Source organism: Puntigrus tetrazona, chromosome 3 (genome assembly GCF_018831695.1).
Source record: "Puntigrus tetrazona isolate hp1 chromosome 3, ASM1883169v1, whole genome shotgun sequence".
Taxonomy (NCBI): domain Eukaryota; kingdom Metazoa; phylum Chordata; class Actinopteri; order Cypriniformes; family Cyprinidae; genus Puntigrus; species Puntigrus tetrazona.
In genome coordinates this window covers 22,144,425-22,157,165 of record NC_056701.1, presented here as the reverse complement: position 1 = coordinate 22,157,165, position 12,741 = coordinate 22,144,425, and the positions used below count along the sequence as shown (strand labels likewise).

The following is a 12,741-nucleotide window of genomic DNA, read 5'->3' as shown; positions in this document are numbered from 1 at the left end:
GTGCATAAAGGTTGTCAGATGGGACTTTTAGCGTGCAACCATCCTAACCAGGTTTGACTCAATAAAGCAAAAAGCAATAAAAATGATGACACTTGAGATTTTGTTGGAAGCAGCAGCAGCAGGTGTGACAAGTGGTGGGACATTTTGCTGTATCATGATCACAATGAAATTTTGCTTCAAACGTTAACTGTATGTTAAACATCATCAGTACTTCCAATGCGGATTTGTCAAGTTTGACAGCTTGACATTTTATGTGGTTGACTGTAAACTTTACCAGAAATACTGTATCCTTTACAAGAAATTGTTATATGCAATGACACCATGGAAGCGATCGGTTAAACTAGGGCTGCATGATTATGACAAAAACCATAATTGCTGGTTATTTTTCTGAGATTGTAATTGCGATTATTAATTACAATCATCACAATTTACACTGAATGTTATTTACGCTATTGTTTGAAGCAACTTCATGCCATATTTTTACATGAACATAAACGAGCTGAAAACACGTGTGAAAAACTTTTATTGCTTTTCTACAGCATTAAGCCTCAAATGTGAATTATTCATCCGATTGGTTTATTCTTTAAATTAAAAAGCAAAACTATGAACGGTATTATAATATTATATATTACATATCATTATAATATTATGATGTGTTTTTTCATAGACAGAAAAAACACCATAAGCATGCAGAATAACATAAGTGGACTCTGAACGATTAATTGCCACTTTGAGTGATTGCATAATTGAGGCATCTGTAACTGTAATTGTGATTAGAAGGCACATGCATTGTCCAGCCCTATCCAATCTACAAGATTTCACTGAAGAATAACAGTGGGATTTATTCTCGATTTCTAAATGTTCATCCTGTTTTTCCCAATAAAGATAGAGAGAGTCAACTCACCATTAGAGGGGGGTACGGGGCCTCACGGCAAACCGGTCACAGCTATAGGGGCAGAGATGGAATCGTTCTCCTTTGGGCAGAGGCCCAAGTCCCATCTCCTTAAGATTTAAACCTCAGCGGCTCTGTATAAGAGGCAGAAAACAAAAGCAGCACATGAGAAGCATGATAACAAAAACAGCGGCCATCATTTTCCAGACCCTATCGCGAGCCAAACAATCTAGCATCTTGCCCGAGAGCCTATCTATAGCAAAACAAATCCCACCGGCACCTTCAGCGGTATGTTGCCGGAGGCTCCTAAGAAGGAGGGGTGTCTATGCGCAACCTTCAATACTGTAGCACTAAAAAAAACATGGAACACTACACATGTGATTTAATTAACATGTAGCGTGCGCATTTACACGTCTGCACACACGGGAGACGAGTTTGTCTCTAGAGATGAGATGATGAAGTGTGAGGGGGAGAGAGAGAGGTGGAATATGAGAGTAGAACAGCTGCCAACTTCTTGACAGAAAAACACCACAAAGCAAACAGAGCATCAATTATCTGATGGCACAGTTAGCCGTGTTTGCTAGGCCAAAAAGCACTATTAGCATTACCTACATAGGTTTATTAGCAAAAGACCTTTTCCTACAATTTTGCTAAGCTCCGAAAACTACCTATACGTACATTTATTTTAACACAAATTAGGATTACGGGGCAATTTTTTTAATTAACTAAGACTTCTGCTGCATTCACACCATATTGTAATTAGCTACTGTAATAAAAAGAAATGTGACATTGTGCCTGGAGCTGTTTGCGTCTTTGGGTACACATTTGGTTGGTATCATTAACTATGGGAAAAATATGATATGGCGCGAACAAACCTCTTGCACAATAAAATCCCAGCGGCTTCGACTTTTATCACAGTGCATGATTGGTAAAATAATACATTTGTATCTGTTTGGCCTTTGGCCTTTAAAATCATGCACTTGCTCTGTATCCCACCTGGTGCAGGACTAAACTTGTGAAGTGTGAGGTTCTTGGATACCATCCCATGAAAGACAAAAAAAAACAAGTGTGTTATTTTGAGAGCACATGTAATTTTATCTCATGTTTGCTTATGTCAACATTAGGTTAGGTTTAGGGTAGCCTAAACTTTTCATTTTTGCGATATTTGTTTGGATACATAAAACAAGGTCACTTTATAATGTCAGTCCAGTGTTTGACAAAATACTTCAGTAAGATTATGTGGCTTCTTGTACAAAAAAAGGCATGCAACATATTTCATAGTATTCACACTGTATACACACTGCATTATTATATACTTAATAGAAAATTATAATAAAAACCCAGATAAACCATATATCGTCATAGTCGTGTTTATTAGTCACGTTGAAAGCTATGAATCGATTAAATCAATTAAATCTTCCACAAGTTTCCATGTGAGAGTACCCTCGGATGGAGAGTTACTACTGATCACAGAACAGGATTCAGCTTTTGTCTCATTCCAAGTGCGATATTAACGATTTATCACCCAGCCCTATCCCACATAAAGTGTAAACCGTCTTTGTGGCGCCATTAAAACCTAGCTGTTTGTTTGCGCTTCAGTCAAAAACACAAACATACTGTAGCCCCATAGGCGGGGCTAACTCCTTGATCGACCAATGGCAGATGGGGGGAGTGTTCGTGAAACCTGTGTGCACACAATCCCGTCTGTATGCCTTTTTGATAATGTCGGTGGTGCAGTAAAACTTCAGCTTTAAGTATTTTTGCAGCATTTTACAGTTTCAGTTACTTTGCTTTTTTACAAACGCGCCTTCCAGACGGCTGTCGGAGGCTCTGGAGAGCAGTGGGCAAACAAACTTCTCATCTTTCTGTGCTGATATACGGCCCTGTTGTGTATATTGTGTGGGTGATACCTGAACCCCTTACAGCACAGAGAAGGGACACAGATACTGCAAACCATAGCCAAAACACGAGGCCGACAGATGAGCTGCGCCTTACGTTACCTGCAGACCGCGTGTGGGGGACATCTGCCAATGTCATCAGCACCTTCGCTGAAGAGATAAAGCTTCTTTTGCTTCCCAAAAAAAGAGATCTGGAGTCTATATATGACAAAAAGGTGATTCAACACATGCAGATTTTAAAGTGGGTGTGAAATTTGAGTGGGTGAACCGAAAGTATTGTTCAGTGTAGCCAGATGCTGACTGAATATCAAGAAAGAAAGTGAGACAAAAACAATGTATCGTGTTTTTCCAGTAGTGACAATGAAAAATAAAAAAAAATCTGAAAAAATTATGTTTGAGGAATGACAGTGCACTTTATGTTTCGGAACAAAATGTCAAAGTCTATTCAAGTAATGGGACTTTAATTTACTCAGAAGCACCATTCTAAAAGCCCACAGGGAACACATGGTGAATTAGCCTTCTGGGTTAGCCTCTGAATTAACATCATGACTGAACAGCTCTATTCCGCTTTGCTCACATTTGTGGTTCAGAAACTACACACTTCACCTGAAATGCTTGGAAACGTTTTTGACTTTTAAACGTTTAATGTTCTTTATCATTTTAAACCGCTCTGTGTGTGTATTAATTGTATCCAAAATAATATTTTTTTGTTTACATAATCTACAGTACGCATGTGCACTGTGTAAATTTTATGTATATATAAAGATACATGAATACAGTTTAAATTTGGAAAATATTTGCATGCATATATATGCACACACACATATACATATATTATACTACAAGTACCTAATTATAATTAATATGTAAACATAATTTTTTCTTAAATGTATATGTACATTTCATGAATAATAAATATACACATACACATTATTTTAGAAGCAATTAATCACAATTAATCATTGGACAAAATTATAAATATGCATATTTCACATTTATAGCAAGATATGCTTATGCAGATATAAGCAAATCTATAAAGTAGATTGAGATTTTAGAGGAAGTGAATCATGGAAGTGATTTCACAAGTAGCACGATTTTTTAATTGCAACCCTCATATTGCTAGTGATTTTATTACAGAATCACGGATTAAGTTACCGTTAAAAGCAGTTCCTCAAAAAGAGAAAACAATGGGATTTTAGATCTGAAACCCAGCTGATGCTCTCTACATGCAGCTCAGGAACAAACAATATAAATATACAATTACGCGCAATGCTAATGCTGTGACAAAGAGGGGACAGAGAGACTCGCATGCTCTCTCTCACCCACAGTAATTTTCCATATAAACATATGCGTATTCTTGTAAACATAAAAACAAATGGCATGCTTAAAGCATAGAACATACATTTCACGCCCACACAAACAGACACGTCAATTGCTTCAGTGAGACGCGACGCATTCTGAGCAACACGGAGCAGGATGTACAGTAATTGGTGAGGTGGGGAGGTGCAGCTAAGCATCAGCATTAAGCGCACTGACCTTTCTAAGGTCCTGTGCAAGAGTTTGTAGCTAGGAGTAAAGAGTTTATGCAGGTCATTGAACACCTATACATTCATACAATTTTGAAGCGTGGCCCAGTGGCCCAGAGACGGTGATGCAGGTCTGAGCCTGGTTCACGATCAAACCAAAGTGCTTCCACTCATAAAATTGGCCAAAAATAAAATGTAATAACAAAAAAAGCATAATAAATCAAATAAATTAAGAATGAATGAATGAAATGTACAGATGTGAGCCTGGACCACAAAACAAGTGAAAAGTGTCAGTTTTTTTAAATTGAGACTAATATATTATCTGAAAGCTGAATAAATTTGCATGTGGTTGGTATGGTATGGTTTGTTAGGATATGACAATATTTGGCCAAGATAAAACTGGACATGAAAAATCTAAATACTGAGAATAATGACATTTAAATTTCAATAACAAATATCAAAAATACAAAATACAAATATACAAAAATATAAATATGAATATATACTATATTAAATATATACTAAATATAAATATACACAGAAAATAAGCAATTACAATGAAAAATAAACTAAATAATAATAATAATAATAATAATAAAACTAAAATAAATTAAAAATAAATAAAAATGTAAATGAAAATAAGGTAAAACCACAAGCCGATCAAAAACAACAGGTGAGTAAATGAGCCACAAATTCCAGACAAAACATAACAAAACTGCTACCTAAGGTGTTGTCACATATCCCTGTTCATCAAGGCAGGTCGATTTTTTTTGTGTGTATTTCCTTCAGAATGAAAATGAGATAGTTAACCGAGCTATCTGCTGTGAGCCTCACTGCTGATCTGATTATAAAAATGCTCTGATGCCTAAATTTCTGTTATAAGGCATATATATGTATAACATGAGGATCACCATGGTAACAAGTCAGACATACAATCAGCAAGCAAATGAGAGCATATGTCCAGTGTGCACGATTAATCAAGGCATTTCACAGTACCTGTTATCACTTCCCTTTTTTATATATATATATATATATATATATATATATATATATATATATATATATATATATATATATATATATATATATATATATATATATATAGAAAATTACACTTCCTTTCCTCTTTTTTCAGTGCCTGATAAAGATAGGAGGGCTTGCAGATTGGCTGCCAGATTGATCTCACTTTCTTTAACTGACACAGAAATAATCTAATCTAAGTGTGATTGCTATAGCAGTGATCGGCATCAGGGCTCCAGTGACATTTAAGTTAGCCTGTCATCAGATAGCATCAAAGCCAGGCTGTGCTGTAGTTATCTATGTAGGGGATACAAATCAAGGCTTCAGACAGCAGGTATCTAACATCTCTCATTTCAGCAGCATTACTGAAACAACATCTGGTGTATCTGACTATCCCTCTAGTCAAACAGCGAGGAGTGGGTGGACCGAGGGATAGAGAGATTGTTCACTTTGTCTAAGGGCAGCCCTTGACTCCTACACAGGCGACGTAATGGACCTCGGTACGTAGGCAGAAAGAATGTGAAATCTGTCACACATGTAAATTCACTCAGAGAGATGTTAGGAACAAAACTGCCATTATGTGAAGAGACGACACACAGACTGACTTAACTAGATTTGGGCGGTGAGAAGAACAGATATTTCAGTGACACATGAAGAAAACAGCGGGAGAGAGAAAGAGACGGATGAAAGTTGACTTTTGTTTAATCTTCAATATAGTATTCCTGGATGTTAGTTTTTAACAATGAAATGGTTATACAATTAATACTGTGTAGGTAAGATGCACATATTTACATAATTATATATAACTATACACTATAATTATATATATACATATGTGTATATCTATCTATCTATCTATCTATCTATCTATCTATATATATATTATATATAATATAATTGTGACTATATAAAAATAATAATACAATAGGTGCCATCTATCGATCTATAGTTTTTATTAAACGAACAAATGTATAAAATCGATAAGGAGTATGACTTTAAAAATGAAGCTTATTATATACACACATACATATACACATATATACACACACAAGTATATATATTACACACACACACATTTATTTTCATTTATTTTCACACACACAGAGACACATACATAATTCATGTAATTTATGTGTGTATTCAGGCAGTACATTATGCAAAACAATCATGGCACTTTCAAATTTATACTCTTTAAATTAAACTGAAATTGAATTGAGAAAAAGCAAATAGAAAAACTGATTACATTATGGGATATCTAAAGGCATCTACAACAGCCTCATAATGTGTGACCCTATCCACAATCCAACACAAGACATTCGGACAAACACACTGAGTCCGTCACATACACACTATCTCCAGCAAAGTTCTTACATCTGCAACATATCAAACAGAGAGGAACTCAAACTGGATTATATCGCTTGGCTATCTGATATAATATACTAATATCAATTATTTTTTAATGTTATAGCAGGGAGATAACAGAGGTGTTCCTTCGTCTTCGAAGTTCTGCCGTTTTTTAGCAGGACTGCTTCCTTTCACACTGTGGGCTTTGTCCAAAGTCCCTGTTGAAGTGAGGCAAAAAATGAGGTGTAATGGAATGCAACAATGAGGATAATGAGAGCCAGCAAGCCACAGCTCTCAAAGACGGCCTTATGTCCAGCCATGAATAGGTCCCATCCAAGGCGCCAATTCAAGCTCCGGCTAAACAAAGAGAGGGACACGTGTCCCGCCACTTGCTACGGCCAATTCACGAGCCAGCTGATAACGAGAACCAGCGTCACGCCTGCCCTTCTATTCTTTTCAAGTCTTGTGCTTTAAATTAAAAAACGGTCTTGTCTCATTACTCCAGACTTAAATTGTATGAAAGAGTTTTTTTCTCTTCAACGCACTCAGGAACCCTCGAGGACTTGGGCATTATGCTGGCTGGAGTTTCTGCCGCCGTTATCAAAGGTATAAAAAGAAATTGTTGCTATGGATTTTTGGAGATCTTGAGGAACCCACAAGACCGGATGCAGTTCTACTGAAAAAGCTCGGCCATGTGCTGAGCTACTTTTAACAACATAGGGTACTTGAGGATGGATGACCCTAATTCCTCGGAGACATGCAGGGATGGAGGAGAATGGGAGGGGAGGTTAGGGGCCCTGTCATTCCTAGATGAGGCGGATAACTCAAGTCTAGACAAACACTTGGGCCCAGGGCTCAGGATCCAGCACGAGGGTCTGAAGGGGGCTGCGGCTGGCATCCTGGAAAACCATCTGCCTCGGAGCTGATAAATCTTGATTACAGCATGTTGGGAAGTAGGGGAGGAAAGGATGGTAAGATGTAAAACCAGTCTGTTTATCTTTTGTAAGAGGTGTGGGGCAGAGGGTAATACTGACATGCTCAAACAGCTGCCTCGAATTTAAAAGAAGGTGATGGAAACAAACAAGGTGATCACAAAACAAAAAAGTTTCAAAAAGGCAGTGGGTTATAAATTGTTGGGTTATAAAGGATTTTTTTATATATTTTATAATAAAACTTTAAAAAGGGAAAACAACTTACATTTCCACAAAAAGTCATTTTAAAAGACTACAAATAAAAAAGACGAGTCATATGGAACACTTTTTTTGCATCTTTTGGAGCTTAGTGTTAATTCTGTCCTTAATTACTCGCCCTCATGTCCCCAAGTCCTTCATTCTTCTTCTGAACACAAATTACAATATTTTTATGAAAACTGAAGCCTTTCTGACCCTGCATAGACAGCTACGCAACTGACACTTGGACATTGTTAAAATAGTTCATGTGATTTCAGTGCTTCAACTGTAATTATATGAGGCTATGAGAATCATTTTTGTGTTAAAAAAAAAAGCGCAGCTTTTCATGAAAAATATCTTAATGTGTGTTTTGAAGATGGGTGAGTAATTATTGACAGAATTTTCTGATTACATGAATTTAAATGTACAGAAAATTGTAGTTTGGATACTATTGATTCAAAATATCTTATTTTGTTTTCAAAAGAAGACGAAATTCTTCTGATAATAATGACAAAAATCGAACTATTTATGAATACTTCAAGAAGGCCTCCACATTACATGACAAAACATACCAAAACTTTTTCAATCTAAGTTTTGACACAGAAGTCAAAAAGCGAGGCCCTGTCGAAAATTAAAATGAAACAGAAATTACAAGTCCATATATCTATCAGGTTTAAATCACTGAACCAAGGAACAGTCTATATTTTGTCATTTACTATACTCAATTACAGAACCTGTAATTTCTTCACATAGTCAACATGTAATCTTATTCCTAACAACAAAAAGGCAGTGACAAATTCACTGGCCACAGTCCCTAGAGCTAAACACATTCATCACAACAAGAACAGCATTACATTTGCTGCCCGCTAGGCCACTACCACATCCGCAATCACACACACTTCCCTGGCTACATCATGGCATCGCACCCCACTTTTAAAAACATCCTGATCTGCTTTGTCGTTTGGGGCACCTGCTGTGACTTCAGGCTTGTGGCTTTACTGATTTTAACACCCAGAGCAAAGAGGGTAAGACAGGGGCATTGGAAGAGCTGTGCAGATCAGGCCCTGCTGTATAGAGACTAAAAGAGCTAACAGGCTGACTATTGTTGGACTGTAAATACTGGATTGTTAAAATATTATGTGATAACTACTAATCTCATAAATAACAGCATCATCCTCCGTGAGTTTACTCTGTGATATGCAAAGGATAAAAGAATCTTCTACTACTACTACTACTACTACCGTTAAAAATAACTACATTGTAGATTAAATAAATAAATACAGATATTTTCTTACATGCACATTACAGATTAAAAACTTAGGCTTAAATACAACATGTTACTTAGTTGGCTATTTTAGAATAATAATTAAAATTGTAAATGTACTGAAACATTAAACTGAAACACTGTACATATAATAAATGTACATTACAGACTGGATTAAAACTTAAATCCTTAAATGGAATTAAATTAATAGCATTTTAATTGAAATGCTATTAATTAATTAATAATCCAAAATAATTAGCCTGTCAACTAGTATAATTATGCAAAAATAAGAAGCAGGTAAATCATAATGATGATCATTTACATCTGAATTATTGCTGCCACATTTAAAACAGTTAAACCTTTAACAGTTAAATCAAGCTGGGAGAACCATTACGTATCTTGAAACGCTTCTTGGTTTAGCAAAAATAAATGAACCAAACTGCAATATACCCTCTCACAAACCTGCTATCTTTTCAGGGATAAGGGAGACTCAAAGGGAGACTCACGCCGACACAATTAATCCAGATCTTTCAGATCATCGGTTCAGTAGGACAAACAAAATAGTGCTTTACATCCATCTGTGCCATGACAAGCTCTAACTTATGAAAAAACTGCACTTAAATTCCATTCTACAAAACACTGCAGTTGTAGAGCAGAGCCATATTAACATGCTTGAGAGAAGCTGTCATTATACTGTCAAAGAGCCATGGAGTTCTGAATATTACAAATTAAAACATGGCCCCTAATTTGGCAGGAAAATAGAAAAAGAAAATGGAACAAAGTTAATTACCAATGAACCAGTTGGTGTCCAATGGTACTGAGATACTGCTGCATTACCAAGAAAAAAATGCATTTGAGATGCATTTAACACAGGCACTGCTTGGCACTCAATTGTAATTTTTAAAAAAAGCATGAATTGGGTTCTTCAAAGTGTTCTAGAAGATAAAACACATCAGCATAGAGGCCTGTAGGAGACAACAGATGCTGAAAGTGTGGCATTTGGCTCTCTTGTAAACTCCTCCTCCTAAATGCTGTCTCATTACATCAATTTCTCATTACTGCATCAACCAGGCAGAAAATTGCAATTTCACACCCAGCCCTGAATGACAATGTAGGTCAGCCTCCGAGCTCTTGTATGTGCAAAGAGAAGGTCAAAGGTCACAGTGAGATGCAAGCCAGGAGGACAGTGTGATCTTGATCCAATTGTTGGGTAAGCTAGACTTTTAGCTATCTTTGTTCCTCATTCCGGCCAGGAATTGGTTTTCTAGACAGGAAGAAACCACCTAAATGTTATCTACTACAAAACCTAACCATAATTCAATGCAAAATGAATCTTCCCACAACATTCAGGGTTTGGTTCCACTCTAGAAAAAGACAGTCGATAAATATCATGTCATGACGTGTCGAGAAGGCAGGAACTTTACCGCAAGGATCATAACAAACAGAGATGACACACAGAGAGGTATCTGAAACCGCAAATCCATCACTAACTTCATAACAACTCAGTCACCTAAGGCTCTTGGCAAGGAACACGGCGATATTCTGTCTCGAGTACCTGTGCCGAACCTGAAATGAGCCATTGTCACGGTCGCTTTCCAAATCTTCTCTGAAACTAGATCCTTCAGGCTCCTCCAGGTGTGTGTAGATGTGAAAAAGCTTGTTTGCTCACATACTAAGTGCTTGACCCATTGAATCGAGCAAAATGCAGATCAATCAATCACATAATCTGTTTAAACGAGAAGCCTAGGAAAGCTAGTACTTGAGGCTACTAGTTATGAAGGTTCAACACTTTGGTACGCATAACTACACATATGTTGATATTTAAGCTTATGTTAGTGAGTCATATGAATCCATTCATCTCATAATAGTAGGAAAAAACATATAACATAATGCAAGACTGGAAACAGGAGCAACTTCCTGTACACATCATGTAGCCAACAGATGACTTAGATACAACAACCCAGCATGTTTAACCCAACCAGCTGAGTTAAAATAACCCAGCGTGTGTTCTGTCCAATATTTAGACAGTGCTGGGTTGCCAAATAGCCTGAGTTGGGTTGTTCATTCATCTCATAATAGTATGAAAGAAAGGCAGGAACAACTACCCGTACACATCTTCTGACTCAGGAAATGACTAAAAACTGAATATATTGTGATGAAATTACCTAGAAAATACAAGGCTTTTGCAACCAAACTAGAGGGGAAATGAGTCATGTGACAAAAATACAGACAAGACATGATATGAAAAGACCTGAATAACCTGAAGATGACACACCCAAAGCTCTGTGCGAAGTTTACTGCTCCAAGTAACACTTCAATCACAAACCACACTTTTTCATTTGGTTTTCACAAAATAATAGTCTTTGTATTTGATGAAACTTTAACTCATGTCATATCCATCCTCAGAATATAACATCAGTGTCAACATAAATATGAATTAGTTTACATTTAGCAATTACAATGATCACCATTGTGGATCTTTTACATTTAGTTTTCCTCGTTTTTTTTTTTTTTTTTTTAAATCCAGTCCTCGTCAGTAACTTTCTTGGCAACATCATTTTCTGCATATGATGATAGTCATGTGGTCTTCATTTAATTAAAGCTAATGCTTTGATTCATCTTAGTTAACTTGCAACTTGCAGATGATCTATGGGAGGAATTCCTCTGAGAAACCGGCTGCATGATCGCTCTCCTGAGATGTCTTCATTTGTGGTGAGAGGTGCAACAGAGACATCTTTCTACAACTCAATTAAAGACTCATTAGCATGTCCATTAGAAGGACTCCTCCAGTCCACTGATTCTCCGATTCATCAGTTCTGACCTTGAAAGACATTTGGGCATTAAATGCTCGTAAAATAGTAAAAGGGTTTACCATTAGCATAGCGACTCCCTTAAACTGTCTGCTGTTGCTAGGACAAGTTAATGGAAGTATAATCAGTAAGTGAGCCAGATGTTATTTCGTTGAATGATTTAAGCTGGTAACTAGCGAGTTTGCATGCTTTTGGTTCAGTTCATTAACAGAGCTAACGCTTGTGAATCAAACAAAACTGTTCATGGAAGACATTTTGTCTCATTGTCAGTTCAGACCGCAAGAACCACAATGTAATTCTGATCAGCACTAACTGTAGTTAGTAAAGTAATCCTTAACATTAAACATTTTAGATCATAATTCAATTACTTTTTCATTACTTTTGACCCAACTCATTTATTACATTGATTTAAATATAACCTTGATTTAAATATGTACCATATCAAAATACAAATGCAAAGAGTAAGAAAAAGTCTACTGGTTGTTATTAACAACAACAACATGAAGTGCATTAAACATTATATTTCATCCAGGTTTCCCAAACTTGGGTTTATGAAGTGTACTTTGTACTTTTTGTACCCAACTCTGATTATTATATAATTCATTTTTACATGGTGCTGTAGATTCAGCAATAATATCTTTTTATTATATTGATTTTTAAGAACTGATTTTAAGACATCCATAATGGACATACTACTACTACTACAAAAAGGAACAAAAACATTATTAGTAGTAGTGACATAATCATCAGTAATAATAACAACATTATATTATTGTTTATGGCACTATATATTTATGCAGCCATTTTTAATTAATGTT

The 12,741-nt window shown here is 36.2% G+C and overlaps 1 protein-coding gene across 4 annotated transcripts in view; it reads right to left on the bottom strand.

Moving 5' to 3' along the window:
• Nucleotides 1-12,741, bottom strand: part of tanc2a (tetratricopeptide repeat, ankyrin repeat and coiled-coil containing 2a) — a 132,103-nt gene that overhangs the window by 99,827 nt on the left and 19,535 nt on the right. For all 4 annotated transcript variants that reach the window (XM_043233878.1, XM_043233880.1, XM_043233876.1 and 1 more), the window contains exon 2: nucleotides 905-1,026. The gene's annotated coding sequence lies outside the window, so the exon portion shown is untranslated. The remainder of the gene's footprint in view (nucleotides 1-904; nucleotides 1,027-12,741) is intronic.